Below are 17,058 nucleotides of genomic sequence, written 5' to 3' on the forward strand. Positions count from 1 at the left end.
CGATTTTAGCTGGAAAATTATTCTTGGGAATTTACCTACAAAATTTATTACTTTAAAAAATATTGGGGGCTTGTGTTTCTATGAATTTAGCTGAAAATTATTTCTTGGAGATTTACGTAGGAGTTTTGTTACTCGAAGAACTTTATGTAGATTTCCTTAGCTATAGGTCAAGTGAAAAAATTTTAAATAGAATTTTTACCTTTCAAACTAACCTTTAAAATTATGCTAGTGACAAATAACCTATGTTGTGCACGAGTCCAACATTTATTCATAAATTAATTTTTAAAATAATACTGATTAAATAATTTTACATATTTTTTTATTTAAATAATTACTTATGTGGTAATAAATTATCTCATTAAGTGTAAAAATGAATACTTAAAAAATATTATTAACAATTATAATTGATTTTGATAAAATAATTTTAAATAATTGATCTAACATAAGAGGTCACATAGATTTGTGTATTAATAGTAAACAATTTCAATTTCTTTCTTTTATTGTACATTTTCTAAAATGTACTCCCTTTTTGATATGGAGATGACCATTCAAAAATAATTCATCCATTCATTTTTACTTATTCATGAGTATATTAAAAATAATTATTCAAATTTATTTGTTTATTCTAAGAAGTCAAGAATAAATTTAACATTTTGTGTCTTTTTTATTCCTAAAAATTGAAAAACCCCTTATATTCTTGTGTTGTAAACTTTCAATACTTTTTAATGAGAATTTACTTTTAAAAATATTTTTACTAGACAATACTAAAGTTCATTTGATGTTCTTATAGTTTAAAGTTTATTTTTTATATATACAAATAAAAAATAAAATGAAAAACTCAATCTAAAGACTCTACAGACGTTTCCCTCCTAAAATATTACTCATTGACAGTTATTCCCTAAAAATAATTGTGGCTCTTCACCTTCTTTCAAATCCTCCGATTTAATCTCAAGAAATATTTTTATTTTTATATTTATGACATTGTTTTTCTAAGGTTACTTAGAATCAAATTTAAGGTATCAAAGTTAAGGAATCCTCCACCATTGACGTTCAATTCTCTAAGTATACTCAGAATCAAAGTTCAAATTGCTTGCAAATCTACATGAAATCAAAGGTTAGTCTTCAATTGATGGAGTTGATGAATTTCAAAAATCTAGTTATTTGTTTATATTGCTATTAGTTGTTATTTTGATAATGACAATCACTAAAAGGAGCATGTTTATGTAGCTGGCTATTTTTATTTTATTTTTTTGTATCTGCAAATTAAGAGAGCAGTGACCATCATTGACGAATTATTTTGAAATTAAAAAGGAAGGACCAATTGAGAGACAACATTTGTGTTGTTCAGAAATTGGATTAGATATAGGGCCAAAATCTATTTACATGTGTGTTGAATGTTGATTTGCAGATTTATAGACTGATGTGACTCAGTATACATATGTGTGTGTTTTGTTTAGTACATGTGTATATAGATAATGTTGTGTGTGTGTGTTTAGTGTTTAGTACATATTTACTGAGTGTTGGAATTATTTTGGTATTCTATAATCATATGCGGGGTTCCTATATTTTTAGGAGAATTTGTGGGTTCTTCACTTAATAGATTGGAATGTTTTTTATCTTTCTTATCTTTATTCTTCTTATTCTCTCTTGTTTCCCTATAAGGTCAAGGTAAAAATCTATGTATTCAATTATAATGATACATTTACTTATAGTGTCAATCAATAATTTTCATCTCGGTATTGTCCTTAATCGATGTTAGTTAAAGATCATAGACGTCATATTGCAAGAAATTAGCCATGGCAGACTGTTGTGACCCAGTGTACATGTCTGTGTGTTTCTATTTAATACATATGTATTTAGATAATGTGTTTACTATTTAGTATATGGTTAGTGAGTGTTGTAATGATTTTGGTATTCTAGCAACCAAGCTTATAATACTTGTAATGTCGGGAGAATTTGTGGGTTCTTAACTTAATAGATTGGAATATTTCTTAACTTCCTCGTATTTTATCTTCTTATTCTTCTCCCGTTGCCCCATAATGTCAAGGTAACAATCTATGTCTTCAATCATAATGACAGATTTACTTGTAGTATCTATCAATAATTTTCTTAGCTCGGTATTTTCCTTAACAAATGTCAGTTCAAAATCATAGACATCATATTACAAAAAATTAGCCATGACAGACTATTGTGACTCAGTGTACATTTTTCTATATTTCTTTTTAGTATATGTGTATTTACATAATGTTTGTTGTGTGCGTGTTTAGTGTTTAGTACATGTTTAGTGAGTGTTGGAATTATTTTGGTATTCTATAATCATATGCGGGGTTCCTATATTTTTTGGAGAATTTGTGGGTTCTTCACTTAATAGATTGGAATGTTTTTTATCTTTCTTATCTTTATTCTTCTTATTCTCTCTCGTTTCCCTATAAGGTCAAGGTAAAAATCTATGTATTCAATTATAATGATACATTTACTTATAGTGTCAATCAATAATTTTCTTAGCTCGGTATTGTCCTTAATCGATGTTAGTTAAAGATCATAGACGTCATATTGTAAGAAATTAGCCATGGCAGACTGTTGTGACCCAGTGTACATGTCTGTGTGTTTCTATTTAATACATATGTATTTAGATAATGTGTTTACTATTTAGTATATGGTTAGTGAGTGTTGTAATGATTTTGGTATTCTAGCAACCAAGCTTATAATACTTGTAATGTCGGGAGAATTTGTGGGTTCTTAACTTAATAGATTGGAATATTTCTTAACTTCCTCGTATTTTATCTTCTTATTCTTCTCCCGTTGCCCCATAATGTCAAGGTAACAATCTATGTCTTCAATCATAATGACAGATTTACTTGTAGTATCTATCAATAATTTTCTTAGCTCGGTATTGTCCTTAACAGATGTCAGTTCAAAATCATAGACATCATATTACAAAAAATTAGCCATGACAGACTATTGTGACTCAGTGTACATTTTTCTATATTTCTTTTTAGTATATGTGTATTTACATAATGTTTGTTGTGTGTGTGTTTAGTGTTTAGTACATGTTTAGTGAGTGTTAGAATGATTTTGGTATTATAGTAACCATGCACACGGTTCATGTAGTGTCGGGAGAATTTGTGGGTTCTTAACTTAATAGATTGGAATGTTTTTTATCTTCCCCATCTTTCTTCTTCTTATTCTTCTCTTATTGCCCTGTAAGGTTAAAGGAACAATCTATGTCTTCAATCACAATGATAGATTTACTTATAGTGTCTATCAGTGATTTTCTTAGCTCAGTATTGTCCTTAACTGACGCCAGTTCAAGATCAAAGACATCATATTGCAAGAAATTATCCATGCACATGTGTGTGTTTTTGTTTAGTACATATGTATTTAGATTATGTTTGTTGTGTGTTTGTTTACTATTTAGTACATGTTTAGTGATTGTTGGAATGATTTGGGTATTCTAGTAACCATTTGCGTAGTTCCTGTAGTGTTGGGAGAATTTGTATATTCTTAACTTAGTACATATGTTTTAGTTGCTAGGCAGTGGGCTATTTGGAATCTGATACATGGTAGCTTGCTTGCTTTCAATTTCTATTATTTGTTCAGCATTCTTTGCTCCAAGTGCATATCATGTTTTGACTGGATAATTATAAATTATTCTTGTTTCTTAGTGTTTCTTAGGTAGGTAGAATTGCTTATATCTTATGCACTGATACTTGATAGATATCCATTTCATAAAACAATTTTTGTTTAACAAACTTTCTCCAACCATGAACAAATGCATTATAGTTTCTAAATATCTAGGCTTAATGCCTATATTATTTAAACCAAAATTTAATCGAATCAAAATTATTAAAATGAAATTTAATAGAAACAAAATCCACATAAATCAAACCAAAATTTACATAAACCAAACCAAAATATATTTGTTTTTGGAAGAGTGAATTTTGATTATATATAAAATTATTCAGTATTTTAATTTTATTGTTATGTGTTTAAATATATATGCTATCTCTTGATTCAGAAAATGAGTATTCCCAAGCATCAAAAATTGATGGTAAAAAGACTTCTTCCTGGTAAAGTGGCATATACAGATGAATTTATAAAAGGCATGGAAGATTTTATTAAATTTGCTTGTAGTCATTCGAAGTACTTGTTCGAGAAGGTCATAAGGTGTCGTTGAATAATTTGTAAAAATATAAAGCACTTGACACTCGATGAAGTTAATGTGCATGTTTTCAAAAAGGATTCACTCCAAGATATTGGTATTGGACATCACTTGGAGAGGAAGATCCTTCAATTAATTTAAATGAACATGTCCATTCAAGTGTATCAAGTAGTCATCAAGGATGTAGCTTTGACATGTCTTCAAGCAGTCAAAGTAACATTCTAGTAGAAGACTCTGAACATGTAAATATCAAGGTATTTTTATGATGTTGCTGGTATAGAACTTCATCATCATATTGAGCCTACTATAGAAGAGTCTCCGAATATGGGTGCTACCAAATTTTATGAAATGTTGAATTCAACTTAAGAACTCTTATGGCTCTAATGTAAATATTTAGAGTTGTCTACATCTATTAGAATGATAGTATTAATATGAATACAATATGTGTCATGGTTGTTTTAATGCAATGGCATAATTGATGAAGGATACAAGCTATCCAGATAATAAGATACCTCTTGATTACTACCGAGCAAAGAAGTTAGTGGTAGGGCTTGGTTAAACTAGACAAAAGATTAGTTATTGTGTTAATAGATATATGTTGTATTACAAGGATTATGAAGAGATGATAGAATGTAAGTTTTATAAAGAACTTCTCTATAAAGAACATGTAGAAAAGAAGGGTAGCAAAAAGGTTCCACATAAGACTATGCATTACCTGCCACTTATTCCTAGTCTTCAATAGCAATATGCTTCAACTCAATCTATAGAGCACAAGAGTGGCACTCTAAAAATTATAGGGAAGAAGGTGTTTTGGGTCACTCTTCAGATGGAAAAGAATGGAAATATTTTTATCGAACTTATCCAGACTTTGGTTCAGTGCCTAGGAATGTTAGGCTGATTTTTTGTTCTGATGGTTTTACTCCTTAAAGCCAGTCAGCATCACCATACTCTCATTGTCCTATTATTGTTACTCCTTATAATTTTCCTCTTGATATGTGTATGACTACCCCATATATGTTCTTAACAGTAATCATTCTAGGTCCTCGTAATCCCAAGAATAAAATTGATGTGTATCTTCAACCATTAATTGATGAGTTGTTTTAATTATGGATAGATGGTGCATTAACTTATGATGTTTCCAAGAAGAAAAATTTTCTCATGCGAGCAATATTGATGTGAACAATTAATGATTTTCCTGCTTATGGTATGTTGTTAGGATGGAGTACAGTAGGTAAATTAGAATAGAGCAGTAAAAAACTTTTAGTTTGAAAACTAAAATAAAAATTACTTTGTTTGATTATAACCGTCAATTCTTGTCTCTTAATCATGAATTTAGAAGAAATAAGAAATCTATTCGTAAAGAAAATGACGAAAAGTTTAGGCCTCATCCTTGGTTAACTAGAGATCAAGTGTGGGAAAAAGTGAAAGGTTTTTCTAAGATCACTGAATCTGGTCTATGCAAATTTTATGGCTATGGTAAATCACATAATTGGACCGAAAAAACATTTTGGGGGATTTGCCATATTAGATAACAAGGAGTGGACAAAGGATAATGAAAAGGTAAAAATATATTTGGAAGAGTATTGTCAACGAAATGATTTATACTTGCAATGGAATGATGATGGCATATAGATTAAACCAAAAGCAAAGTTTACCTTAAATGATGGTCAAAAGAAAGATACAAGTGAATAGGTTGATCAGCTAAAGATTCTTGATGGATATGATTCTAATTTGAGTAGATATGTTGAAATGGAATATTTAAAGTTATTTAAGATGAAAATCACGACTTTTATATTTTCATGCAATATCTTCTGCCAGTTGCTTTTAGCGTTCTTCCAAAACCTATATGGAAGTCTTTAACTGAACTTAGTCTATTCTTTAAAGATTTATGTTCAAAAATATTACAAGTGGATCATATAATGTAAATGGAACAAAATATTCTCGTAATCTTGTGTAAGTTGCAAAAAATACATCCACCTAGTTTTTTTTATTTGATAGAGCACTTACCAATTTATTTGCCTTACGAAGCAAGAGTTTGTGGGCCAGTTCAATATCGATGGATGTATCCATTTGAAAGATATAAAATTTTTTTACTTATTTCATTATCTTATTACATAATTATTTATTTCCTAAAAACAATTATAGGTTCCTAAATAAAATTAAAAAGACTATCAAAAACAAAGCCAGAGTTGAAGGATATATTTATCAAACATATTTGTCTCAAGAAATCTCATACTTTACTTCCAATTATTTTGAATCTCATGTCCTATGTAGCAACAAAAAATTTGACTGTAATGATGATGTCATTGAAGATAATTCAACTCACCCAACACATTCAGTCTTTAATTATTTGGTCGAATTTATGGTAAGTAGGATGGTGATATCCAATGGCTAGATGATAAACAAGTTGTTATAGAACAATTACATGTTCTTATAAATTATGAAGAGGTTAAGCATTTTCTCAAGTAAGTATCAGCCATGGAATTCATTTAATTATTATATTTGGGTTAAAACTAATATGCTAATGTAAGTACATACAGTTTGTATAAGCAAATCCTGAGAGATACTTACAGTGATCTTACTGATGATGTTATTGATAAACAAATTGAAGAAGACTTTCCATGATGGTTCAAAGATTATGTATGAATCAATTATTTTAATAAAGGATATATCACTAAAAATACATATCTAATATGCTTTCATTATTTGATTGGTGAATAGTAATCCACAAGAGATATTGTAGAATCCATATTTGCAAAGTCTTGGTCATTTTATTTTGTAAATGGATACAAGTTTCATTTTTCTTCTTGGGGTGAAGGAAAAAGTACATATACCAGTGGTATGTGTGTTAGTGGCATTGGACAAGATGGCATTACAAGTGAATATTATGGTGTTCTTAAGGAGATCATCGAATTTGAATGGCCAATGACATCATTTATGAAGTTAGTTTTATTTTATTGTCATTGGTTTGATCCCTCAAAGCATGACATGAAAGTTGATAGTCAATTTGATATTGTCAAGGTTCAAAAATGGGGAAGATATCCTAAATTTGACCCTTTTATCTTTCCACAAACTGCAACTCAAGTTTATTATGCAAATCATCCTGAAAGAAAAGAAAATATAATTGATGGGTGGGTAGTTATAAATACAAAGCCCAGAGGAGGTGTAGATACAAGATACAATTTGAAAGTTTCTCACCAAGAGGAGCAACCATGTGTTAGTGCAAGTATATAGGATGACCCAATTGATTACTTATATGATGACCAAGATGATAGTAAAGAGGTTGATGGAAGTAGTTTTTAAATTGTTGTCAATGAAAATGCATATGATTTAATTAATGAGGGAGATGAGGATATATCAAATAAAGAAAAAAAAAAGTGATAAGGAGACATCAAGTGAAGAAACTAATGATGAAGAGGAGGAAACAAGTGAAGAGGAAGACTTTTTTTATAGTGATGATTCAAAAAGTCACTTTCATACTCAAGAAGAAGAGGAAGATGAATATGAGGAGGATTGAGAATATTAGCTTGTCGCTTTTTTTTGTCAATGTACAATACTATATTTGATTAAACTTCCTGTGATTTTTGTCAAAATTATTGTTATTTTACTTGTCTACTTTAAGAGAATTCACTTGCTTAATTTAATTCCTTATACTTTATATCATGAGATTTCATAATAGGTAGATGGATCTGTGTATTTCAAATTGTGTGCCTTAAAAAACTCTATTGGGTTCTCAGTTGAAAGAGTCCCTTATTGTTTGAAGTTGAATTTATCATTATGCACATACAAGATTAGAGGGCAATTTATGTGTATGGTATTATCTTTGGTTCCCTTTAGGTCTATGTAACAATTGAAACTTTATCTTATTATATATCAGTTAAGAATAATTCTTACTTGCATACATTGGTGTAAGCATTTTGTGATTGAAATTGGTTAGTAGTAGTTTTATTGCCTCTTTATCTGTGTATGAAGATTTGAGTCATGGAAATCTTATCTATTTAACAAATAAAAAACAAGAGCCAGATGATAAGTTAATTTATGAAACAAATAGTTAAAAAAGAACCTAAGATATCTTGTAATGATCTGCAATATGTGTGTCTACTTTTCCTACTATTTGCATACTTCTGTTTTGGGGTGTTTACCAATTTAATAGGGAAAGGAGCCCACTTCCTTCTCCAAATATTTAGCCTATTTTCTATCTTGTTCCAATTGCCATAAAAATTCAGCCTTATTTTAAATAATAGCAAACCCTGACCAACATAAAGCTTGTAGTATTGGTATTCCAACTGCAGTAGGATATATGAAAATAATTTCAGAGTACAATAATGATCACTTCACAAGCTGTTCAATCTATAATGCTATATATAATAAGGGACTTATTAATGATAGGGAATTGATACTCAATATGAACTCATTCCTAAATGCTTAATCATATAAGAAGTGTCCAGATGAATAACAAGTTCAGTGGGGAGCTTACTGCTTACATAACTTATTGGCCACGCAAAGTGTTCATGTTAATGAACTAGCATAGGTTGGTAAAGTAGAGACGGTCAATATATTTCATATTACAAGTATTGATCTTACAATAAAATTATTTACAAGAAATATTTTTGAAGAATCAACACTAAATAACTAGTATAACTGCCAACATTACATAACTAGCGACATAAACAGACAGTTGGTTTGTTCTCATTCATAATGAGGATCCCATTTTATTTACTAAAGCAAGTTTTACTATAATAAATATGCACATTAGCCAATAGTTCCTCTCATATTTATAACAATCAGTGGAACTTATCTTCTACAAGGTTTAAGCACTGCATTGCTTCAAAATATAGAGCCTAATTGTTCTTAGAAACTTTTGTACGTAAATCTAGAATCTAGAATATCCAAGTACCATTTTATCCATGGTGGATTATCTGTCCTAAGCCAGAGAACTTCACCAATATCTCTGTTCTTATAGTCAAGGTGTTTAGGATTGACTTTACCCTTCCTGAAGTCCATTCATTCCTAAGGGCTAGCAAAGAAAATTTACCATAATTTGATCCAGTTCTTATGCTTCTCCTCTTTATCTTCACCTAAGAACGCGAGTAAATGGACCTAGAAATGAGTAAATGAGTTCGAAGAAACATGGATATATAATATCAACATATTTCAATATGGAGCCTTTCTATACATGGCACCATTAATCAGTCTAAAGTATAAGGCTTTATTAATTAGATTATGGGAAACCAAGTTGTTCGGTTTGAAACTAAAGAAATGCACATCCAAGTATGCGCTTGTATGTGGCTCTAGATATAGTCTTAATTTTGTGAAACATTTTAACACAATGTTAACGATAGAAAAATTATTAACATAAATGTCCAAGCCAGTTCATGTCTCAATGTCCTATTGTTCCAATAATCAACCTAATAAAATGGTAATTGGAGGTGAAAGAAATGTAGAAAAGAGGATCACCTAAATTTGGAATATGTAAACCATTTCTATAAAATCTCTTTGGTTATTTTTGATTTGTTTTGTCAGGATAGAAATTCCCACCCCCTCCTTTCAAATCGATAGTACAATAGCATACCTCATATGATTCAAATAAATGGGGTCTAGAGAGGGTAGTGTGTATGCGAACAAACTGGAATAGTTTGGACTGGAAATTTGAGAGTATGATTGTTTTCTAGCTTTGTATAAATATGAATGTTGAGATGCTTCTTCTACCTAAAGATGTAATCTTTTGATATATGCATTTGAAGATGATAATTACTCGAATATTAGATGGTCACAAGATATTCTTACTTCTATGCATTAGTGTAAGCATTTTGCATAATATTTTGCCAGGCAAGATTTTTTTAGGTTCACGATTTTACATGGTGATTACTTTTTCAGGTCCTTCTTAGGTTGTTTAGTTTGAGTTAGTAATTCTAATATTGGAGATCCTCATATTGTTTAGTTGATGTCAGTAGTTGCATTAATATTGTTCTTATAGTTCTCATTACTGCAAATACTCACGAAATATTGATGATATTTATTTATGTGATTGTTGTATAGGGTCATGTCCGAGGGGGTTGGGGCGGGGGGCCGTGGTGGGGGCGGGGGGTGAGGAAAGGGCGGGAGTGGGAGGGAGGCCAAGGTTTGGCCGCGGGGGGTGTAGTGGAGGGCGTGCGGGTAGTGACGGTAGGCTGAGGGTTGGGTCTTGGAATATAGAGACCCTGAGGGCAAGTCCATAGAGCTTGTGAAGACCCTTAGGAAGAGGAGGATCAACATTGCGTGTGTTCAGGAGACCAAGTGGGTAGGGTCTAAGGCTAGGGATGTGGATGGTTACAAGTTGTGGTACTCTGGGAGCGAGAGGCGTAGGAATGGAGTTGGCATCTTAGTGGATGAAGAGCTTAGAGGTCAGGTAGTAGAGGTGAAGAGGATCAACGATAGGTTGATGACTATTAAGTTGGTCATTCGGGGGTTTACCCTGAACGTATGTAGTGCCTATGCGCCGCAAGTGGGATCGGAGGAGGAGGAGAAGATGCGGTTTTGGGAGGCTTTAGAGGAGGTGGTGAGAGGCGTGCCTAGCTCGGAGAAGATTGTTGTAGCAGGAGATTTCAACGGGCACATCGGGGCGCTACCGGGAGGCTTTGGTGATGTGCATGGTGGTTTTGGCTTTGGGGAGAGAAATGAAGAGGGGGCTACCCTATTGGAGTTTGCGAGGTCCTTTGGGCTGGTGGTGGTGAACTCGGGCTTCCCGAAGAAGGACGAGCACCTGATCACCTTTCGAAGCGCGGTAGCCAGGACCCAGATTGACTTTTTGTTGCTTAGGAAAGGGGATAGGGCATGGTGTAAGGACTGTAAGGTCATTCCGAGTGAGAATCTTTCGACCCAGCATAAGCTCTTGGTTATGGATTTGGGTATAAAGAAGAATAGAAAGAGAAGAAGTAGGGAGTGTAGACCTAGAATTAAGTGGGGCGGCTTGACGCCAGTGAATGCGTGGGAGATAGGGGAGAAGTTAGCGGGAATGGGGGTGTGGGAGTGTAGGGGAGACGTGGATTGTATGTGGGATAAGGCGTCTAGGTGCATCAGGGAGAATGCAAGTGAGGTGTTGGGGGTTTCTAGGGGCCGGGCCGGCCACCATCAGGGGGATTGGTGGTGGAATAAAGAGGTGGAGAAGAAAGTGGGGACCAAGAAAGGGGCGTATGCCAAGTTGGTGGAGAGTAAGGACGAAGAGGAGAAGCAGGTAAACAGAAAAGAGTACAAGCTAGCGAGGAAGGAGGCTAAGTCAGCAGTCACGGCAGCTAAGACGGCCGCCTTTAAGAGCCTGTATGCAAGGTTACAGGGGAAGGGAGGGGAGAAAAAGTTGTTTAGACTCGCTAAGGCTAGGGAGAGGAAGGGTCGTGACCTCGATCAGGTGAGGTGCATTAAGGGGGAGGACGGTAGAGTGTTGGTGGAGGACGGCCACATTAAGAATAGATGGCAGTCGTACTTTCATAGGCTCTTGAATGACGAAGGGGATAGAGCTATTGTGTTAGGAGAACTGGAGCACTCAGAGGAGTGTCGGGATTTTAGCTATTGTAGACGTTTTAAGGTAGAAGAGGTTAGACAGGCTGTTCGCAGAATGCGAAGGGGTAGGGCGACGGGGCCGGATGAGATACCGGTCGAGTTTTGGAAGTTCGTTGGAGAGGCTGGTCTTAGGTGGTTGACGGGATTGTTTAATGAAATCTTCAAGACGGCAAAGATGCCCGAGGCTTGGAGGTGAAGCACCATGATACCTCTCTATAAGAATAAGGGGACATCCAGAGTTGCAACAACTATAGGGGGATTAAGTTATTGAGTCACTCTATGAAGATCTAGGAGAGAGTGGTCGAGGTGAGGCTGAGACGGATAGTGTCTATTTCAGAAAACCAGTTTGGATTTATGCCTGGCCGCTCGACGACGGAGGCAATTCACCTGGTACGGAGGTTGGTGGAACAGTATAGGGAGAGGAAGAAGGACCTGCACATGGTGTTTATCGACCTGGAGAAGGCCTATGACAAAGTCCCCAGGGAGGTGCTTTGGAGATGCTTGGAGGTGAGTGGAGTACCGTTGGCATATATCAGAGCAATCAAGGATATGTATGATGGAGCGAAAACTAAGGTGAGGACGGCGGGAGGAGACTCAGAGCATTTCACGGTCCGAACAGGGTTACATCAGGGATCTACTCTTAGTCCCTTTTTGTTTGCAGTGGTGATGGATGTGTTGACGCGGCGTATTCAAGGGGAGGTGCCGTGGTGTATGCTTTTTGCAGACGATGTAGTTTTGATAGATGAGACTCGAGGGGGTGTGAGTGACAAATTAGAGGTGTGGAGGCAAACCCTTGAGTCTAAAGGGTTCAAGGTGAGCAGAAGCAAGACAGAGTATGTGGAATGCAAGTTTAATGATGTGAGGCGGGAGAATGAGGTAGTAGTGAAGATGGAATCACAAGAGGTAGGTAAGAGGGAGAGTTTCAAGTATCTCGGGTCCGTGATCCAGAGTAACGGTGAGATTGACGAGGATGTCTCGCACCGTATTGGGGCGGGATGGATGAAGTGGAAGCTCGCGTCGGGGGTGCTGTGTGATAAGAAGGTGCCGCCTAAGCTTAAAGGCAAATTCTACAGGGCGGTAGTCCGCCCGGCCATGTTGTATGGAGCAGAGTATTGGCCAGTTAAGAACTCCCACATCCAAAAGATGAGGGTGGCAGAAATGCGGATGTTGCGCTGGATGTGTGGGCTGACTAGAGGGGATAGAGTTCGGAATGAGAACATCCGGGAGAAGGTTGGTGTGACACCAGTGGAGTGCAAGATGCGGGAAGCCCGATTGAGATGGTTCGGACACGTGAAGAGAAGGGGCGTGGATGCCCCGGTCCGTAGGTGTGAGAGGCTAGCGTTGGATGGTTTTAAGCGGGGTAGGGGTAGGCCGAAAAAGTACTGGGGTGAGGTGATTAGGCGAGACATGGAGCAGTTACAGCTCACCGAGGACATGACCCTAGATAGGAAGGTCTGGAGGACGCGAATCAGGGCAGTGGACTAGGGCCAGTCTGAGTCGCTAGTATAGGGAACTACTTGGTGGGGGTTTATTCCTGTTAGGAGTCCGTGTCCCATGTTTTATTATGAAGCTGTGTGCTTTCCTCTGTTTTATATTACTTATGGGTGCTGTATTTATGTTATGTAATCTTGTAACCTTGTGTTGTGCTTTACTATGTGTTTGTGTGGTACCGCGTGTCTCGAGCCGGGGGTCTATCGAAAACAGCCTTTCTACTTCTTCAGAGGTAGAGGTATGGACTGCGTACATCCTACCTCCCCAGACCCCACCAGGTGGGAATACACTGGGTTTGTTGTTGTTGTTGTTAATTGTTGTCTAGCATGACATACAATGGATTTTTACTTACGTTGTAAGCAATATCATTCAGTTCTCCAAAAGATATTGTTCTTATTATGTTCTATAACTTGTTATTTCTTTTCAGGTGTAATGCTTGAATTCCTTGCATCATGTCATTAACTTGTTATTACCCATTTTGTGCTCTTGACCCCTTTAGTTGCCTTAAATATTGTTCTTGTGGTTGTCTTTAATGCAGTTATGTGTGATATGTACGTGTTTCTATTTGTGAATGATGTATGACGTTTCATGCAATGGCGTATCAACTACATTACAGGTGATATAACTCCAAAAGTTATTTGCATTTTATTTCTACCAATGTCCTTTGACTTATTAGTTGTTATTTCTCTTTGGTGTCATGTTGTTTTAGAAATTCATGGTTAAAATGGATTTTTAGCATGTTTATTCACCACCAAAAAGTGTGATAGAGCCTATGTTCTTACTTTCTCTACATGTTTCAAGCATTAGTAGCTTTTGTTGTTCTTGTTTCCATGCTGATGGGGTTGTTTGAATGTTCATGTTACTTTTGCCCAGATGACTAGTTTTACCATTATGTGATGGTTATTTTAGTGGGAGACATACCATTTACCTATGTTTGATTTAGATATTAGTAATGAGTACATCAATAAGCCAATTACATAGCTGTTGGTGTGCTCTGATTTGCCTGAAATTTGGTGGATCCATCGGTAATGGTCTGTTGACTTGTACACATATGATTATCACTACATTTATTCATATGTTGTTCATCAATTACGTCACTAATATATTATTTTTGCTGTCCTTTAATTGCTGCAGATTCTTGGTGTAAGATCTAAAAGAGCTGGACTGCCTAATGGAAAAGGAGGGAAGTCAAGTAAAAAACTAGACAATAGAGCAACAAATATTTCAATTGTCTCCCATAATTCCGTCAGGATCCCTTCAATCTCATATTGGTTTACTTCATGTCAAAACTCTTCCTCACATAAACCAAATCTTAAAGTCAATCAATCCTAGAATTATAACAATGTTATGCCTCCCATAATACCATCACAACCCCTTTATTCACATACTAGTCTACTTCATGAAAATGAGTCTCAACCTGGTCTTGGGATCCACCAACCCCAGCCTGCTATAATTAAATCTTAACCTTAGTCTAATTGACCCCAACCTACAAGTTAAGATTCTGAACCATTAATGTCACCACCGGCCAATAGGACTCCAACCACCTCACCTAATATAGTTGACAATGTAGATGATGATAATCAAATATAGGTTGTACCTGAAGGGAATGGATAATACAACTAAAGCTTAACAATACATATATTTAGGTGGACTATTTATATATGCATATGTTTGATAACTACTATATGTTATGTTGGTTTGATCCACACAAGGTAGTTATTAATGGTAGACCTTCATGGAAGAAGTTTCTAGAGTCTTCTCGCGAGATGTGGTTTGAGGAATTCAAGGTAACATTCTGATTCATGTATAAATATAATTGTGGGACTATGTAGCTAATATAATATTCATTTATTATATGCAAAAGGAATTTAAATGGTTTCCCCAATATAATGATGGTCTATGGTCTAATTTTAATAAAGGGCAGCTTAAAAAATGACCCGACTTTTTCAAGATGTTAGAAAAAATTTCCTTTGATACCATATTGGTTGGGAGATGCAGTATTCAAGGAGATGAAGGTGTACTGAGAGTCTGATGAGTTCAAAACAAAGTATGAACAAAATAAAAACAATCGTGATTCAAATACTAGTGCATTACTTCATACAAGTGGTTATGCACCTCATCGATTGATCTATAAGAGAATGGTAATTATAAATCTTTTTAAATATATTAAATTCAAGAAAATAATATCATATTTAATGTTGATAACATACATATCTTTTTTGGAATATAGAATGAAGCTACTGAAAAAGATCATTCAGTTTCAAAATTATATTTTTGAACTCATCGCAAGAAAAGTGATAAAAGTTAGGTAAATGAGAAAGCCAAAGCTACTTATGTAAGTTTAAATTTACTTTGTTTGCTAGTTGTGTTTATTTCAATCTTGTGGTGTTGCCATTGTACTATACATTCTACTGCATTTTCAAGAGATGTTATTTTGCATTTTCTATTGTTTTTGTGGTGTTGTTATTGTACTGCACTTTGATGTTGTTTTGCTAATATTGTGTAAGACCCTGCAAAGTTCCCTCGTAGTCTGATCCTTAGAGCGTGACAAGTAAAGTGTAATTCTGACCTTAAAATATTGAGAAGATACTTCCCAAGTGATTGATATTTAAACGATATAGAATTTTCTTAGATTTGACTTTTTGTCGTATAGATAATTGAATTAGCTTTCCAATAATACCAATTTGGTCCAAATCCGGCATCAGGGTGAGAAGTTATGGCCATTTTACTGATAGGTGTTGGAACCACCCAGGTGCGATGGACCGTCGAGTCTGTGATGGACCATCGCTCGGCCTGTCACAACCAAGGCAGTAACTCTTTTTTTTGGCCCAAGTGCGACGGCCAGGACGACGGATCGTCAAGGCTGCGATGGACCGTCGCTGAAACCGTCGCCACTAAGGCAGTGTGGTCTCATCCTGGCTAACGTGCGATGGACATTTCGATAGACCGTCAAGACTACAACGGACTGTCACTTTGACCTTCACATTGAGGCAGTATGTTCTTTTTCCGACTGGCGTGCGACGGACTATCCGACGGACCATCAAGCTAGCGATGGACCATTGCTCCGACCATTGTAGCACCCGTTCAGTATTTTTAACTCATTTTTAAAAGGGATTTTTGGTCTTTCCACTCTTTTATAACCTGATATATTCCAAGTGAAGTAAATGGCTTCATTCATCATTCAAAACATAAGAGAGCTAGGGTTTCTCCCTGAAGATCAAATCTAAAACCCTTCTCCAAGAAATCTAAGAACTCATCATAGATTCTACAAATTGAGTTGAGATTTAAGTTCCTCAAGTTCAAGGGTTGCAAGAACCCTCTCTCGAGAGTAAGAAGAACAGTTAAAGCAAGCTTGTTCATCCAATTTCATAGTCTAAGGTATGTGGGGTTTTGAACAAGGGTAATCCTTTCACCCTTGTGCCGAAAGACTTGTTTAAACTATAACTTTCTGCAATTTATAAGATTTTACTTGATATTGAATTAGGATTTTTCACCCATTGTTTTTTATTGCAATATCTTGATGTTTCCCATGAATTAAAAGTCAAATAGCCTGATTTTGCATATTTTTCTTAAGAAATTAAAGCTGGGTTTATACCCTATGTTGTTACTCCTTGAAAATTTAAGAGTTTCAATGTTCTAGAAATTGAAGTATATGAGTATGTTTATATTTTGAGAAAAATTGCTGTAGCTTCCAGATTTCTACATGAATTATGAATCTATATGCTATCTATTATGCATTATGATTAGTTTTAACTTGACATTGAATTATGGGTCATTAAGCCCTACTTGAGACTTGCAATTTTATGAACTATTGTGCTATAAGCACCTATGATTTGAGTATTTTGAGATTATTGAGAAATGTTTTGACC

General features: G+C 35.0%; 1 long non-coding RNA gene across 1 annotated transcript in view; it reads left to right on the top strand.

The window, feature by feature from the left end:
- Positions 1-827: 827 nt before the first annotated feature.
- The window catches only part of LOC107851881, a 22,232-nt gene continuing 6,001 nt past the window's right edge, over positions 828-17,058 (top strand). The window contains exons 1-2 of the long non-coding RNA XR_001669215.2: positions 828-1,114; positions 14,324-14,976. This is a non-coding gene — a long non-coding RNA (uncharacterized LOC107851881). The remainder of the gene's footprint in view (positions 1,115-14,323; positions 14,977-17,058) is intronic.

Source organism: Capsicum annuum, chromosome 12 (assembly GCF_002878395.1).
Source record: "Capsicum annuum cultivar UCD-10X-F1 chromosome 12, UCD10Xv1.1, whole genome shotgun sequence".
In the NCBI taxonomy this organism is placed as follows: domain Eukaryota; kingdom Viridiplantae; phylum Streptophyta; class Magnoliopsida; order Solanales; family Solanaceae; genus Capsicum; species Capsicum annuum.